Source organism: Tachypleus tridentatus, chromosome 1 (genome assembly GCF_004210375.1).
Source record: "Tachypleus tridentatus isolate NWPU-2018 chromosome 1, ASM421037v1, whole genome shotgun sequence".
NCBI lineage: Eukaryota > Metazoa > Arthropoda > Merostomata > Xiphosura > Limulidae > Tachypleus > Tachypleus tridentatus.
In genome coordinates, this window is record NC_134825.1 from 159,838,335 (window position 1) to 159,854,357 (window position 16,023).

Below are 16,023 nucleotides of genomic sequence, written 5' to 3' on the forward strand. Positions count from 1 at the left end.
CTGTCTGATACATACGTCATTTTCCGAGACACGATGTCTCCTTTTAACAATACATTGAATTTAGGATCTCGTCAGGATAAAACTCGGAAACAAATTGTCTTTTTTTCACATTGTTAAACCTATGACATATAGGAAGGCTTACACTGAAAAATCCAACACAATTTTTCCCCCCAGCAAGGACTGAAAACGCGTCGTTAATCATGAATAATTCATGGCATAAACATATTTTGAGATTTTAGTGAGATTACTGGTATTACAACAACAACAAAAGGAAGGCTTATAGTAAAGTGTAAAAACAAAACATGTTACACGAGGTTAAGTATATTGTCGAGCGATCCGTGTGTGTACTATCCGTTGTTTACTGAAAAATAATTTAACCCACATAGAGGCTGCAACTTAATGACATATATAGCATCCCAACTAAGTATATCTATACAGCTAAAATAAAGGCAAATATTAAAAAAGAAAACCAAATGTTGCTCAACCTTTTAAGTTACAAGGCGTAATAATTCAGTCGGCCCCCACATGAAATAATTTAAATCACCTTTGTAAAACCATGAACTACTGAAAATATGTCATAAATTTAAGGAGTTTGTTTTTTGAATTTCGTGCAAAGTTACTCGATGGCTATCTGCGCTAGCCGTCCCTAATTTAGCAGTGTAAGACTAGAGGGAAGCAGCTAGTCATCACCACCCCCCACCAACTCTTCGGCTACTCTTTTACCAACGAATATTGGGATTGACCGTCACATTATAACGCTAACACATTAATATAGCTGTGTTTTTATTTCTATTAATAACATGTTGTAACAGTTGTGCCATAGGAGAATACAAATTACATATGGTTCTTTGTGTCATGTTTATCTGCAGAATACAAACTACATATGGTTCTTTGTGTTACGTTTATCTCCTTTCTTTTAGTAAATTGAAGGATTCATTTATTATAATAAAAACAAATTTGTATTATTAAATTCAACAAATTATGAAATAAATATTCATGATTTTAGTAAAAAAAATACGTTGGTTTAAGAAGTCTTGACAGAAATTAATAAAATCCCTATAACCCGAGCGCTTTCGAAAGGTGGCTTTTCATTAAATAAATATCAGATTTCCATTATTTGGAATATTTTAGAAAGTTAATAAAGTGAAAAGTTTGTTTGTTTGTAAGTAACCACAAAGCTACACGTTGGGCTTTCTGTGCTCTGCCAACCACGGCTATTGAAAGCCAGTTTCTAGTGTTGTAAGTCCGTAGACATGCCGCTGTGCTATTGTAGAGCGAAATGAAATGTTTTGATTTCCCTGCAGTTACTTTGTTTAATCTATAAACAAAAAAGCGATTTTAGTCGAGATGAAAAACACTCTCATTACTAAAACTGTGTTAGGGATATATTTTAATGCAAGATTAGCTTGTCAAGCGAATTTCACAAGATAACATATTGTTTACTTCAGTGAGGGCAGGAAAGCTGTTAGAAATGTGAAGCTAATTGGCTACAACGCCCTCTAATTTGTAAAAAATAAAATATAATTAAAATATTAAGTGAACTTAATCGGTTGTATGAGATAAAATAATATTACCTGATTCTTTTGAATTAAGCACAAAGTTACGCAATGGGCTATCTGTGCTCTACCCGCCACGGGGATCAAAATCCGGTTAATAGCAGTTTGAGTCCGCAGACATACCGGTGTGCCACTGGAGAGGAGAGACAAAATTTTTAATTATCACAGCTGTAGTCTGTTTATTAGAAGGTAGCAAACGACAAACTTTGTAGGACTAGTTTTTATGAAATCGCTGTTTTGGTTTAGGCTCGTATTACAGTCGTATTCGATAAAATTTTCTACTTCAACTTGACAAAACACTTTTACACGAAAAGTAATTAGATTTTGAAGAATAAAAAAGGAGGTGGGGAAAAAATCTCTCTGGCTTTTAAATGTAAAACGTTGTAAGTATGTTTAACATTTATCCTAAAAAGAACACTCGAAGGAATTGAGTTACTTTAAAAGTTTCCATACAAATGAGTTTGCACAGCGAAGAACAGAAGTTAAAAGTCTTTTTCCCGCTTAATTAAAAATGCATTTGGTCCTTTCACAGTTTCGTAAATGTTAAGAGTGAATAACAAAGGAGTGGACTGTTAAAGCGGAAATTGCAATTAATTTACTTGATTTAAAGTTCCCGAAAGACTAACAAAAATATTTGAAGCCAAAGGAGTAATAAGTGTAATGAACTTAGTTATCAGAAACAAATCCGTTTGAAGTAACACACGTTGCTTAAATCGAATGGCTTTTCACACAATGAATGTCAGTAGTAATAGATGGAGAATGAAAAACCACTCGCTGAAACTTCGAGACAAACGAATTTGTTTACAGACAATTACTGATATAAATCCGTACAGTTTCACCCGTGATAAAACAAAAGGTTAGAAACATATTTTTGAAAGATTTGTGTTTTATTTAAAACCCTATGTGAGAGAAACATTCTACGTGGTTGCTATTCGTGAGTTATTTCGTTTTTTCGTTCTGTAAATCATTTGGTCCTATATTTACACTAATGTTTCACTGACTCCCTTAAAACATTTTTTTTTGTTATTCACACTAACTTGATTCATAATTAATTAAATCGGATGTATGTGAATACATATGGGATCTTACGTTTACGTCACCGATGCATTAATTGATTTTTGAAAACACGAGCTCACGGCTGTGTAATACATTTACGTTGTCAATGTTTTACGAAGTAGCTGCAAAATTATTTGGCGGTTATATTCGAAATTCAGAAATAGTTCATTTATCAGGTGAATAACATTTCATTATAAATACGTTCTATAATTTAAATATTTGACACCGTGATGAAACAACCTTTTAATAAAGTTGTTCTCACAGTCTTAAATAAACAAACCAAGTAATACTCTTCACTCTATACAGAAGTTTCTCTAACAAACCAAGAAACACTCTTCACTCTATACAGAAGTTTCTCTAACAAACCAAGTAACACTCTGCACTCTATACAGAAGTTTCTCTAACAAACCAAGTAACACTCTTCACTCTATACAGAAGTTTCTCTAACAAACCAAGTAACACTCTTCACTCTATACAGAAGTTTCTCTAACAAATCAAGTAACACTCTTCACTCTATGCAGAAGTTTCTCTAACAAACCAAGAAACACTCTGCACTCTATACAGAAGTTTCTCTAACAAACCAACTTACACTCTGCACTCTATACAGAAGTTTATCTAACAAATCAAGTAACACTCTTCACTCTATACAGAAGTTTCTCTAACAAACCAAGAAACACTCTGCACTCTATACAGAAGTTTCTCTAACAAACCAAGTAACACTCTTCACTCTATGTAAAGTTCCCTAACAAACCAAGTAACACTCATCAGTTTCTCTAACAAACCAACTTACACTCTTCACTCTATACAGAAGTTTCTCTAACAAACCAAGTAACACTCTTCACTCTATACAGAAGTTTCTCTAACAAACCAAGTAACACTCTTCACTCTATGTAAAAGTTCCCTAACAAACCAAGTAACACTCACTCTATACAGAAGTTTCTCTAACAAACCAACTTACACTCTTCACTCTATACAGAAGTTTATCTAACAAACCAAGTAACACTCTTCACTCTATACAGAAGTTTCTCTAACAAATAAAGTAACACTCTTCACTCTGCAGAAGTTTCTCTAACAAACCAAGAAACACTCTGCACTCTATACAGAAGTTTCTCTAACAAACCAAGAAACACTCTACACTCTATACAGAAGTTTCTCTAACAAACCAACTTACACTCTTCACTCTATACAGAAGTTTCTCTAACAAACCAACTTACACTCTGCACTCTATACAGAAGTTTCTCTAACAAATCAAGTAACACTCTTCACTCTATACAGAAGTTTCTCTAACAAACCAAGTAACACTCTTCACTCTATACAGATGTTCTCTAACAAACCAAGTAACACTCTGCACTCACTCTAACAAACCAAGAAACACTCTGCACTTTATACAGAAGTCTCTAACAAACCAACTTACACTCTTTACTCTATACGGAAGTTTCTCTAACAAACCAACTTACACTCTGCACTCTATACAGAAGTTTCTCTAACAAATCAAGTAACACTCTTCACTCTATACAGAAGTTTCTCTAACAAACCAAGAAACACTCTGCACTCTATACAGAAGTTTCTCTAACAAATCAAGTAACACTCTTCACTCTATGTAGAAGTTCCCTAACAAACCAAGTAACACTCTTCACTCTATACAGAAGTTTCTCTAACAAACCAAGTAACACTCTTCACTCTATACAGAAGTTTCTCTAACAAACCAAGTAACACTCTTCACTCTATGTAGATGTTCCCTAACAAACCAAGTAACACTCATCACTCGATGTAGATGTTCCCTAACAAACCAAGTAACACTCTTCACTCTATGTAAAAGTTCCCTAACAAACCAAGTAACACTCTTCACTCTATACAGAACTCTGAAACACTCTGCATTCTATACAGAAGTTTCCCTAACAAACCAAGTAACACTCTTCACTCGATATAGATGTTCCCTAACAAACCAAGTAACACTCATCACTCGATGTAAATGTTCCCTAACAAACCAAGTAACACTCTTCACTCTATACAGAAGTTTCTCTAACAAACCAAGTAACACTCTTCACTCTATACAGAAGTTTCTCTAACAAACCAAGTAACACTCTTCACTCTATACAGAAGTTTCTCTAACAAACCAAGTAACACTCTTCACTCTATACAGAAGTTTCTAAGAAACCAAGTAACACTCTTAACTCTATACTGAAGTTTCTCTAACAAACCAAGTAACACTTTTTACTCTATGTAGATGTTCTCTAACAAACCAAGTAACACTTATCACTCGATGTAGATGTTCCCTAACAAGCCAAGTAACACTCTTTATTTATTTTTAACTAAATAGAAATTTCTTTCATCAAATCATGTGATACGCTCAACTTTTTAACTACAGATACCTTTAAACAAACCAAATTAAATTATTCACTTTGTAGCTGTTTTGAAATCTCTATAACTATAAAGTTATACAAATAATCCATATGTCTAATCATACTTTCAAATGTAATATCATTTTTTCCATCTGAGAGATAAACACTAATGCTTTTGGCCAAAAGGTAACTTTTACCATTATCCTATAATCATGATTTGAGAAACTCGTGAAAATGTTCTCAATCAGGGTGTCAGATTTTCAGATAAAAACTCATTCAACCAGACGATTGCAGGAAAGTAAATATTCAGTTAACCAAAGGAGCACGAGATGCTGACTTTCAAACTGGTCAGAAATAAGTAAACTTATTTAGAAATCTGAAATAAAATATAAATTTCATTGATGATCTGAAATACATATTTAAATCAGATTGTTTTACTAATACAAAAAACTGTCTTAAGTTGAACTATAGCTACTAATTACATGCGCTTTTAGTTGCCACGAAAAATGTTTAAAACCCAAAACGAAGAGTATGGCTTGGGTTTAATAACCCAACACCTTGTAATACTTTAACAGTAATTGTAAAACACCCCTATAATACTTTAACAGTAATTGTCTTCTAGCAAACACATCTGCTAATACCGATTCAACAGTATTTTAGCATTGTGTGTGTGTCTTTTCTTCTAGCGGAGGAAGCCACATCTGTTTGTTATACAACGTCCACCGATAGGAATACAATAACCGCTGATTTTAACAGTAATTATACAACATTGTAAGTCTGTAGATTATACAACACCTATAGCTAAAAGCAATTAAACATCTATAATACGGAGGATGTAATTATACAATACCCAATAATAGTTTAGTTACACAACGTCCTATAATACTTTAATATTAATTATACATCACCCGATAATACTTTAACAGTAACTATGTCAAGATATATCTAAATAGCAGACTTCCTGTGATAAGAAACGCACTACAAAATACGTTTCTTGTTGTTTTTATTTGTTTTGTTTTTTTAAGTGAAGGAACCAAAGTTTATGGCTAACCAATTACAGCAGTAGACGTGGCTGATTCGGAATTTTTTGAACTCCGCTATTTTTAGTTTTTTTTTAGGGTTTTTTTTTTTTTGCCTGTATGTTATTATGTACATATATAAGTATTTTGCCTTTCTGTTATTATGTATACATACAGGTGTTTTTCCTTTATGTTATTAGGTATACATTTAGGTGTTTCTCCTTTCTGTTATTATGTATACATTTAGGTGTTTCTCCTTTCTGTTATTATGTATACATTTAGGTGTTTCTCCTTTCTGTGTACACATATAAGTATTTTGCCTTTCTGTTATTATGTATACATATAGGGTTTTTTTCCTTTCTGTTATTATGTATACATGTAGATGTTTTGACCTTTGAATCTAAAGGTTTTAGGATATTTAACGTTCTGTTTCTTTTTTCTATTTTCAAAGTGATTTCATTGGATGAGAAGTGATCCTACACGTGCAGGTTAAGCAGAGGTAATGATGTATATAATTGCTAAACCAAAAAATATTTTAATCTGTTTTCAGATCGTTAATCACCCATTTTATATATATTGTTGCATCCGGGGAATTCTTCTCCGCGATGCACCACAACTACTGAAAAAGAAATCAAAACTAAGTATAAAAAGTCTCGTGCTTGATGAACTACAAGTATTTAATGATAACTAGTGCAACTGAATGAAACTAACTCGTCAATAGAATTTGAATTAGGCCCGGCATGGCCAAGTGGGTTAAGGCGTGCGACTCGTAATCTTGAGAGTCCCGGGTTCGCATCCCGCTCACATCAAACATGCTCGCCTTTTCAGCCGTGGGGGCGTTATAATGTGACGGTCCATTCCACTATTCGTTGGTAAAAGAGTAGCCCTAGAGTTGGCGGTGGATTGTGATGACTAGCTACCTTCCCTCTAGTCTTACACCGCAAAATTAGGGCTGGCTAGCGCAGGTAGCCTTTGAGTAGCTTTGCGCGAAATTCAAACAAACAACAACAAACATTTGAATTACGTAACATCCGTTTAATTTCTCACTTTATTCAAAATGTTTTACCCATTATCGTTGTTTATTATCTGAAATATTTTCTCTAACCTGGGAAAAAAATACATAACGTTTTTTCTAATTAATTAAATTTGTATACGAACTATACGTATTATATCACGACATGGAACAAAATGTACAATATACTAAAATATTCGTTCTCAATTTGATATCACTGCAATATATTATCTACAATACAATTGTTTTATTCTAAATATGGCAACATAGAACAAATTTGAAACGCGTGTATGAAGTGTTTGAATATAACGCCGACATAGAAAATTATCCTTTGAAATCATTAATATAATGTTGTTGTTATTCTAGAGCGAACTAATTTCTTCGCACAATGTGGATGCCAGGTATGGCGATCTGCACCTGCCTCACTAATGAGACACGGTCACAATAGGCACACTTTAAAGTTGATTTGTATTTAATTACAAAACTGAATTTGCTCGTGCTCAAAATATATCAAAATACACTAAAGCGTGGGACAACGCACGTGAAGCCTGTCATCAAAAATAGCATAATTAGTTAGTTTGAAAAAAAAATCAAATTAAAGAAGGAAAAAAATTACAACGTTATGGTGAGAATACTACTAGAACCTCAGTAAGTTTGACAACCATAAATAAATAATAACGTAAAATGTATGAAGGATAATATGCTAATTAGGTAATGGTAAAGAGTTTCATTTTTAAATTAAAGTGATTTCTGATAAAGGTCTCACTATCCGTGGATCTCTACGAATTGAAAAAAATTCAACCGCTACAGAAACGATTAAAAGTTTATCAAATTAATTTCATATTAATAATATAAAAACCTAATTTCTTCATTTTTACTAAATGTTTGAAATTTCTTGTATTGGAAAAAAAACGCATATCAGCTATAAATCCAGATAACCGTCAGTATCGTATTGTTTGTTTTTGTTTTGAATTTCGCGTACAGCTACAAGAGGGCTATCTGCGTTAGTCGTCCCTAATTAGCAGTGTAAGACTAGATGGAAGGCAGCTAGTCATCACCGCCAACTCTTGGGCTACTCTTTTACTAACAAATTGTGGGATTGATCATCACATTATAACACCCACAGCTGAAAGGGCGGGCATGATTGGTGCGACCGGGATTCGAACTCGAACCCGCGAACCTCAAGTTACGAGTCGAGCACTTTAACCACCTGGCCATGCCGGGCCTCAACCGTCGGTAATCATACAGTATCTTTGATTTTACGTCGGTTGTTTATAATTCACTAATACTTGGGTCCAGCCACTTCGTCATTCTTTTCAAGTGTTCAGGTCACCCCTTTACAAAATAAGGAGCTGCAAGATGTGAAGTATGACCTCTTAAGATCAGGAAATATTTAAAAACAGTCACGTTTGTTCTTCGACACCGATTGTGCTGGCATCATATAGGTAGTTTCAATTTGTGTTTTGACTTTTTTTTTACTTGTTAAATAACATTCATTTTTAACGACATCATTTAAATAGTTCATAGCAATGCAAACAACGATTTATAAACAAGGGGTGGGGTTTGTTCATGATTTACTTGTTGTTGGTTTGTTTAATTAAGCTCAAAGCCATTCAATGTCCATCTGTGCTCTACCTATTACGGGTATTGAAACCCGGTTTCGAGCAGTGTTATTCGCGGACTTACTGATGGGTTACTGGTGGGGTTGATAGTGGAACCTACTACATGTTTTGACAGAATTTACCTAAAGAAGACAGATCACTGTTCTGTTGCACATATAAAATGTTCCACTATTAATAGAATTCTTCCCTGCGTTTATAAATCATTGTAGGCCTAGCTACTATTATATCAGAATAACGTGTTTCTTTACTCAAGTATACTAGAATATTTTACTATTTTTTCATTAAAATTTTTTTTTGTTTGTTTGGGAATTTCGCACAAAGTTACTCGAGGGCTATCTGTGCTAGCCGTCCCTAATTTAGCAGTGTAGGACTAGAGGGAAGGCAGCTAGTCATCACCACTCACCGCCAACTCTTGGGCTACTCTTTTACCAACGAATAGTGGGATTGACCGTCACATTATACACCCCCACGGCTGGGAGGGCGAACATGTTTAGCGCGACGCGGGCGCGAAACCGCGACCCTCGAATTACGAGTCGCACGCCTTACGCACTAGGCCATGCCGGGCCTCATTAAAAATAACATTAAATATTTATATTTATTTTTAGTATATCCTTTGTTTGTTGTTAAGCGCAAAGCTTCACATTGGGCTATCTATGCTAATCCTACCTAAGGTATCGAAACCTAATTTTTTGCGTTATAATACTTCAGACTTACCACTGGACCACCTGGGGGGAGAGACGTACAATATTTTTGTTTCTTTGGTTCTGTAAAACATAAAATAAATTATATTTAATTTCTTTCACCAACCGCTACGAAACATTAATCTAAAATTTTGTTTCTCTAGATAGATTCTTTAAAATATATAATCAAAATACACGTTTACCTTTCTTTGAAACAATATTTATAAAACAGGTTATCATCCACTATTCTTTGTTTCTTCCATCCCGTGAAGAGTTGTCATAAAACTTGTAATTTAATGTCCTCCGGTTTGTAAATAGCAGCCGAACTACTTAAACCTGTTTTCAGAGTTTGAGTGCTCATTATGGTGCCTCTGCTATAAATGCCATACTTTATTGACTGCTTTGTAAGCATCATCGGAAATCCCTGGCGCCCTGAGACATCTACTTGCCTTGTTCACGTGCTTCTTTATGAATATAATGGTAGTACACTGTCACGTGATTTACATACCTGTAATTACGAAACAGTCTCAGAACCGAAGACCTGTGTTTTCATTTTTGTGTTACTGTATTATTCAGGATGTTATTCAGCGCTAAGAAAAGTAAACGTATTTTCAAGTTTAAAATACAGAAGAAAATTGTAATTTATTCAAGGAAGTCAAGACAATTTGAGAAGACAAACCAGTGAAGATGATAATTTACAATCCGAAACTACCAAAACCAAATTTTTTAATTACCTTTTATTTGGCTCGAAATACAGAAATTCCGTATACTTTTCGTTACATGTGTTCTATACAGAGACCACTTGTTCTGATCGCGGTCAACTAGATGTCAACTAGACATTACAAGTTTGAAGAAACGAAAAGCAATAGCAGGCTGAATTTACTATCATAGTGTTAAGTTTTAAAAAACTATTTTTAAGGAAAAACGAATTACTTTATATTTTCTACGTATATTAGGTCTTTAGGGTTTAGTGAAAAGGATATTTTAATTTGTGTGTTTTTTATAACAAAGCCACTTTGGACTGCTGTGTCAACTGAATGGAATCGAACTCCTGATTCTAGCGTTGCAAATACAAAGACTTACCACTGTCCCACTGGCGGACGATATTTTTATAATTGGCGTGATTAACCTTGGACGAAATCAAACTAACGAGACGAGGAAACAGAAGTCTCGTCTTGATTGTGTAGTTTGTAATAAAGCAATTCTTATATGGTTCAATGTCAATAAATGGGATAATATCTTAACATTTGATGTTTACTGCTATTTTCTGAGAACCAAGTTCCACTTTTTTATGATATGTTAACACTCACCAGTACACTTTGCGGTTGCCTAGGAAACAGAAAAATTGCAAACAACTTTTCCCATTCTGCTGTTCAAATTATGCATTTCTGTTCTTTTTCAGTGTAACTATATGTTTATCTTTACAAAATAAAAACTAAAGTACAACATACAAGAATTTTATCAGATAAATCTCGTAGTTGTGTTTGTATGTTTTATTATTTTAGATTCAAACATAATTGATATTAGTCCTTAACAGATATGTATACACACACACACATATATATATCCTGATCGTAAGTTAAGCCCTGTTTGAAAAAAGCAGAAAGTATGTTTTGTTGGATTCTGCGTAAAGTCATACGAGGACTATCTGCACTAGTGGTCCCTAAGTCAAACACCTCCAATCGCCAACTCTTAAGTTACTCTTGTCAAACCGCATAGATCAGTTTAACTGTGACTCTTTTCACGCACACACGGCTCCGAACTGAAAATTTTGAAGAATATCAACAGTGTCGTATTTAATTAACGTGTATTTAATTAACTTGTATTTACACTAAAAAAAAAAATTATAGTGTCACGTGACTACGATGAGTAGGCTTACAAGCTAACTTATTAAAACCTCCTCTAAAAACAATCTTTACTCTAAGATATGCAGATGAATAATATTTTACCTTTTAATTTATGAATGATGTAAATTTATTTCAATTCAATTCGATAATTATTGTTTTTATATAATGTTTCTTTTATAAGAAGAGGTGATTGGGCATGCGCGGGATCCTAATCCAATCAAAAGCTGCAACTGTTCTGTTCTAACGATATTTTCTGGTTGATTTCCACTATTTTTTACTTCAAAGATAATCTTTAAATTTATGTTTATATAAGTAGGCCTTGCTCATTTGTTGCAAGTCTCAGTTTTTCAAGTGTTTTCAGTTTTTGTGAAAAGGAATGTTTTGGAATTTCACATCCTTGTTTGATTTACTTTAAGTTCTGACAATGGACTATCTGCGCTGTGCTTTAAGCAGAGGTTGATGTTAGCATTTTAAGCCCTGAAACTTACTGTCGAGAGCCAGCATGGGATAAAGGTTGGGCAAAAAAATTAGAAACGCCTTTTCGAAGCGACTTAATAAGGTGTGGTTACTTTGGTTATTAGAATTACTTTGTCGCGTTATAGTGGGGTATCTGAGGTATTGTAGGCCTATCATAGCCAGATGGTTAGGGCGATCGACTCATAATCAGATGGTCGTCGATTCGAATCCCAGTCACACCAAACATACTCGACCTTTCAGAGATGGGGGCGTTATAATGTGTCGGTCAATCCCACTATTCGTTGGTAAAAGAGTAGCCCAAGAGTTAGCGGTGAATGGTGTAGACTAGCTGCCTTCTCTTAACTCTTACACTACTAAATTAGGAACGACTAGCGTAGATAGCCCTCGTGGAGCATCATGCAAACTTAAAAACAAAAACAAACTGAAGTATCGTAGAATACGAGCTGAAGAATTAGGGTTCCTTCCTCGAGGACACAATGTTAAATAAAGCCTATGATGATCTTCGAACTACTGTTATATGAACCTGGGGAAACTTGTTGGATAATATTAATGCTGTAACAACCTTTGGTACTGTTCCTCTTGCAGGGGCCTGGCATGTTATGGTGGTTAGGAAACCTGAATAGCAATCTGTGAATATGATTGCCCTGTTAACTTTATAGACCTTATAATGCAACAGTCAAGCACACTGTTAGTTGGTAAAAGAGTAGTCCAAGGCTTAGCGGTATGTGGAGTTAATTAGATACCTTTCTCCTAGTCTATCACTGCTAAATTAAGAAGATGTAGCGCAGATAGCCCTCGTGTAGTTTTGTGTATAATTCAATAAACAAACAAGTTCTCTTGCAACTTCTACAATCTATTCTCTTTGAAAATCAATTGAGTCACATTTATTTCCAATGTTACTCAAGAACTAACGTAAAATACAGCTTACGTTTAACTACTACAGATTACCTGTCTCTCTATGAATTCATTGGAATAATGTATTGAACACCCAACTGAGAATCTGCTCTGTTTAATATCTGAATAAAGGGGGTGTACACCTTCCATTTTGTTTGATTTTTTTCAACTCTCGTACATTTAATAATACCAACTGACTATAACTCGAATATTCTGACAGTCCAGTTTAAGTAAATGACTCACAAAGGACTGTGTTCCTTTCTTTATTTTAATCAAAGTGACATTAAGCCTTTTTCATGCAGTAGAATCATACATTTCTCAATGCCACGCCCTGATTAAGTGCGTTCAGTAAAAAATAATCTATCAACTTATCGACACGCGAATAAAGAAAGTTCAGCGCCGCGTGGTGCCGAGAACTATTATTCACAATAGTATCCATCCATCATGGTGTTCGGTGACGGGCTGTTAGAAAACTTAGATAGGAAGTAATTAACACGTATCGGTGGTATTGATTGTGCTGCTAAGAATCAAGGAAGTTAGTCTGCAGTAAGCATGGCATAACTTCTAGTTGCAAGCATATTAAATAGGGCTTTCAACAACGAACCGGAAATGCTTTCAGTAAGCCTAAATTAGCGTGTGTTTTTTGCACACTGAATAAACTTTTGTACTGTTGTTTGAAACACTACCCTTAAAAGAAGAATACAGCTATAGCTCAATATAGAAATGTCCCGTTTGTTTTTCATTTTACTTGGAGCAGAGAGCCTAGCTGCTTTACGCTACCAAAACGCTAAACAAACAAACAACCAACGTTGATCTTGTCATTCACCGGTTTTAAAGAACTACTATTAATTCAGCCAGAGTGGAGTTTTTATCTTGATGTCTTAAAACTGTGTATTTTTGTTGTTGTTGTTTTTAAAACAATCCCACTATTCGTTGGTAAAAGAGTAGCCCAAGAGTTGGCGGTGGGTGGTGATGACAAGCTGCCTTCCCTCTAGTCTTACACTGCTAAATTAAGGATGGGTAGCACAGATAGCCCTCGAGTAGCTTTGCGCGAAATTCAAAAAAAAAAACCTATTTTATTAAGTGATACAATTTTTCTTCGACATTACGCAAGCATACACATTTCTCATCAATTATTTAAATCTGATTCTAATATATCGCCAGGGGACTGTTGTGGCCAGATGGCTGTAATTTAGCACTGAGGGTTGAAATGGCCTGATGGTTAGAGCAGAATCACGTGTTTGTTTGTTGATAAGTGTAAAGTTGCATGTGAAGTGCGTACCGCAGTATCAAAACACTATTTTAACGTTATAAGTCTTCTGACATATCATTAAACCACTGGGGGAACCGCGGGACATATACCCGTGACCGCATACGTTCAATCTTTGGATCGTGGAAATATTATAATTAATGATAAATCCCACTATTTTTGGTAAAGAGCATCCCAACAGTTGGCGGTAGATGATGTTGACTGAGCTGCCGCTTCAAAATTGGGGACAACTGATAGAGATAGTCTTAGAGTAGCGTTACGCAAAATTCAACAAACAGAAACATTTGGTGCAACTTATCTTAAATATAATTCCATCTTGGTAATTTGCTTTCTTTGGACTTAAAAAAAGCATTTATATACTTCTTAAAACAACTAAGTTTGTTCTTACTAAGAATGTTCTCATCATTAGCTAATTCAACAATTTTTTCATACAAACTGCACAATTAAATTTTTGGCAGAATAAAAAATAATTTTCAGTTTTAATTAATATTTTATACAAATTTTTGGCAGAATAAAAATAATTTTCAGTTTTATTTAATATTTTATACAAATTTTTGGCAGAATAAAAATAATTTTCAGTTTTAATTAATATTTTATACAAATTTTTGGCAGAATAAAAATAATTTTCAGTTTTAATTAATATTTTATACAAATTTTTGGCAGAATAAAAATAATTTTCAGTTTTATTTAATATTTTATACAATTTTTTGGCAGAATAAAAATAATTTTCAGTTTTAATTAATATTTTATACACGTTTAAAATAATACATTTTAATTTCGTTTTACAGCTTGGGTCTAACTTAATAAAATTTATAAATTATTTAGAACGTTGGCTGACGACTCCTTTTAAGTTATCATTAAAACTGAATGGTTCAGTCTGGAAAATTAGAAAGATTTTACTGGTGTGACAGTTTGAAATCTGTCTTTATTGGTAAAATATCAATACTTTGATTAAGTTTGTAAATAAGTCTCGTCTTCGTTCTTAGGCACTTCAGTAACTTTAAGCTTACTTTGTGTGTGTGAGAACTTTATAAATTTTTAAGAAGTTATAGATTGAGGTGTAATGCGCAAACACGAGTATTTCATAAAAGCTTCAGACATATTAATCACTTGCAATACTAATTTTCTTTGGCATAAAATTTTTAATTTGCAGATACGCACTTTGATTACGGTTATCATCCATCTTGGAAAGTGCTTTAATGAAACACTTTACAAATTAGAATAGAAAAGTGGGCGTAGTCGTACACAAAGCTCCTGACACCAAAAGTAGTATAGCATAAGTAGATGAGACCGAGAATGATGATTGATTGTTCCAAGAAATTTCCACACCTGCTTATGTAAATTATGTACATTTTTGTAAAACGCTTTTCGCATATATGACGCATATTTTATAACTCGGAAAACTTTGTAATAATGCTATGATACATTGAACGTTTCTTTAACGTGACAGTCGCATTTCTCTGTCTGACGTAATTTAAGATTTTTAACAAATTACTCTGACACATTTTAGCAAATATGTGTGTGTCTTCTTATAACAAAGCCACATCGCGCTATTTGTTGCGTCCAGTGAGAGGAATCGAAACCCTAATTTTAGCGTTGCAAATCCGTATACCTACTGCTGTCCCTGCGGAGGACATTCAGCAAATGTAATAATAAGCAGATAAAACACTACAAGAATTATCCATATTTCAGTAATGTATTACGATGATTAACCAAATCTCAATAAAATGTTACGAGTATTATCTGTATCTCAATTAAGTATTACGAGAATTAACCAAATCTCAGTAAAATGTTACGAGTATTATCTGCATCTTACTTAAGTATTATAAGGATTAACCAAATCTCAATTAAGTATTAAGAGGATTAACCAAATCTCATTTAAGTATTACGAGGATTAACCAAATCTCAATTAAGTATTGCGAGGATTAATTAAATCTCAGTAAAATGTTACGAGTATTATCTGTATCCCACTTAAGTATTACGAGGATTAACCAAATCTCAGTTAAGTATTACGAGGATTAACCAAATCTCAGTTAAGTATTACGAGGATTAACCAAAATTCAGTTAAGTATTACGAGTATTATCTGTATCTCAGTTAAGTATTACGAGGATTAACCAAATCTCAGTTAAATATTACGAGTATTATCTGTATCTCAGTTAAATATTACGAGTATTATCTGTATCTCAGTTAAATATTACGAGAATTAACCAAATCTCAGTTAAGTACTCTTTATAGCAACAGAAGAGT

The 16,023-nt window shown here is 33.8% G+C and overlaps 1 protein-coding gene and 1 long non-coding RNA gene across 7 annotated transcripts in view; one reads left to right on the top strand and one right to left on the bottom strand.

Annotated features, from left to right (window-relative positions):
• The window catches only part of LOC143228982 (uncharacterized), a 44,905-nt gene extending 35,191 nt beyond the window's left edge, over positions 1-9,714 (bottom strand). For 3 of the 6 annotated variants that reach the window (XR_013015594.1, XR_013015593.1, XR_013015595.1), the window contains exons 1-3: positions 9,491-9,714; positions 9,322-9,371; positions 1,575-1,689 (exon numbers count right to left, since the gene is read on the bottom strand). This is a non-coding gene — a long non-coding RNA (uncharacterized LOC143228982). The remainder of the gene's footprint in view (positions 1-1,574; positions 1,690-9,321; positions 9,372-9,490) is intronic. The other 3 variants (XR_013015592.1, XR_013015589.1, XR_013015591.1) reach the window with 1 other exon arrangement.
• LOC143228975 (XK-related protein 6-like) overlaps positions 1-16,023 on the top strand; it is a 103,301-nt gene that overhangs the window by 60,464 nt on the left and 26,814 nt on the right. The gene's annotated exons all lie outside the window — the stretch shown is intronic.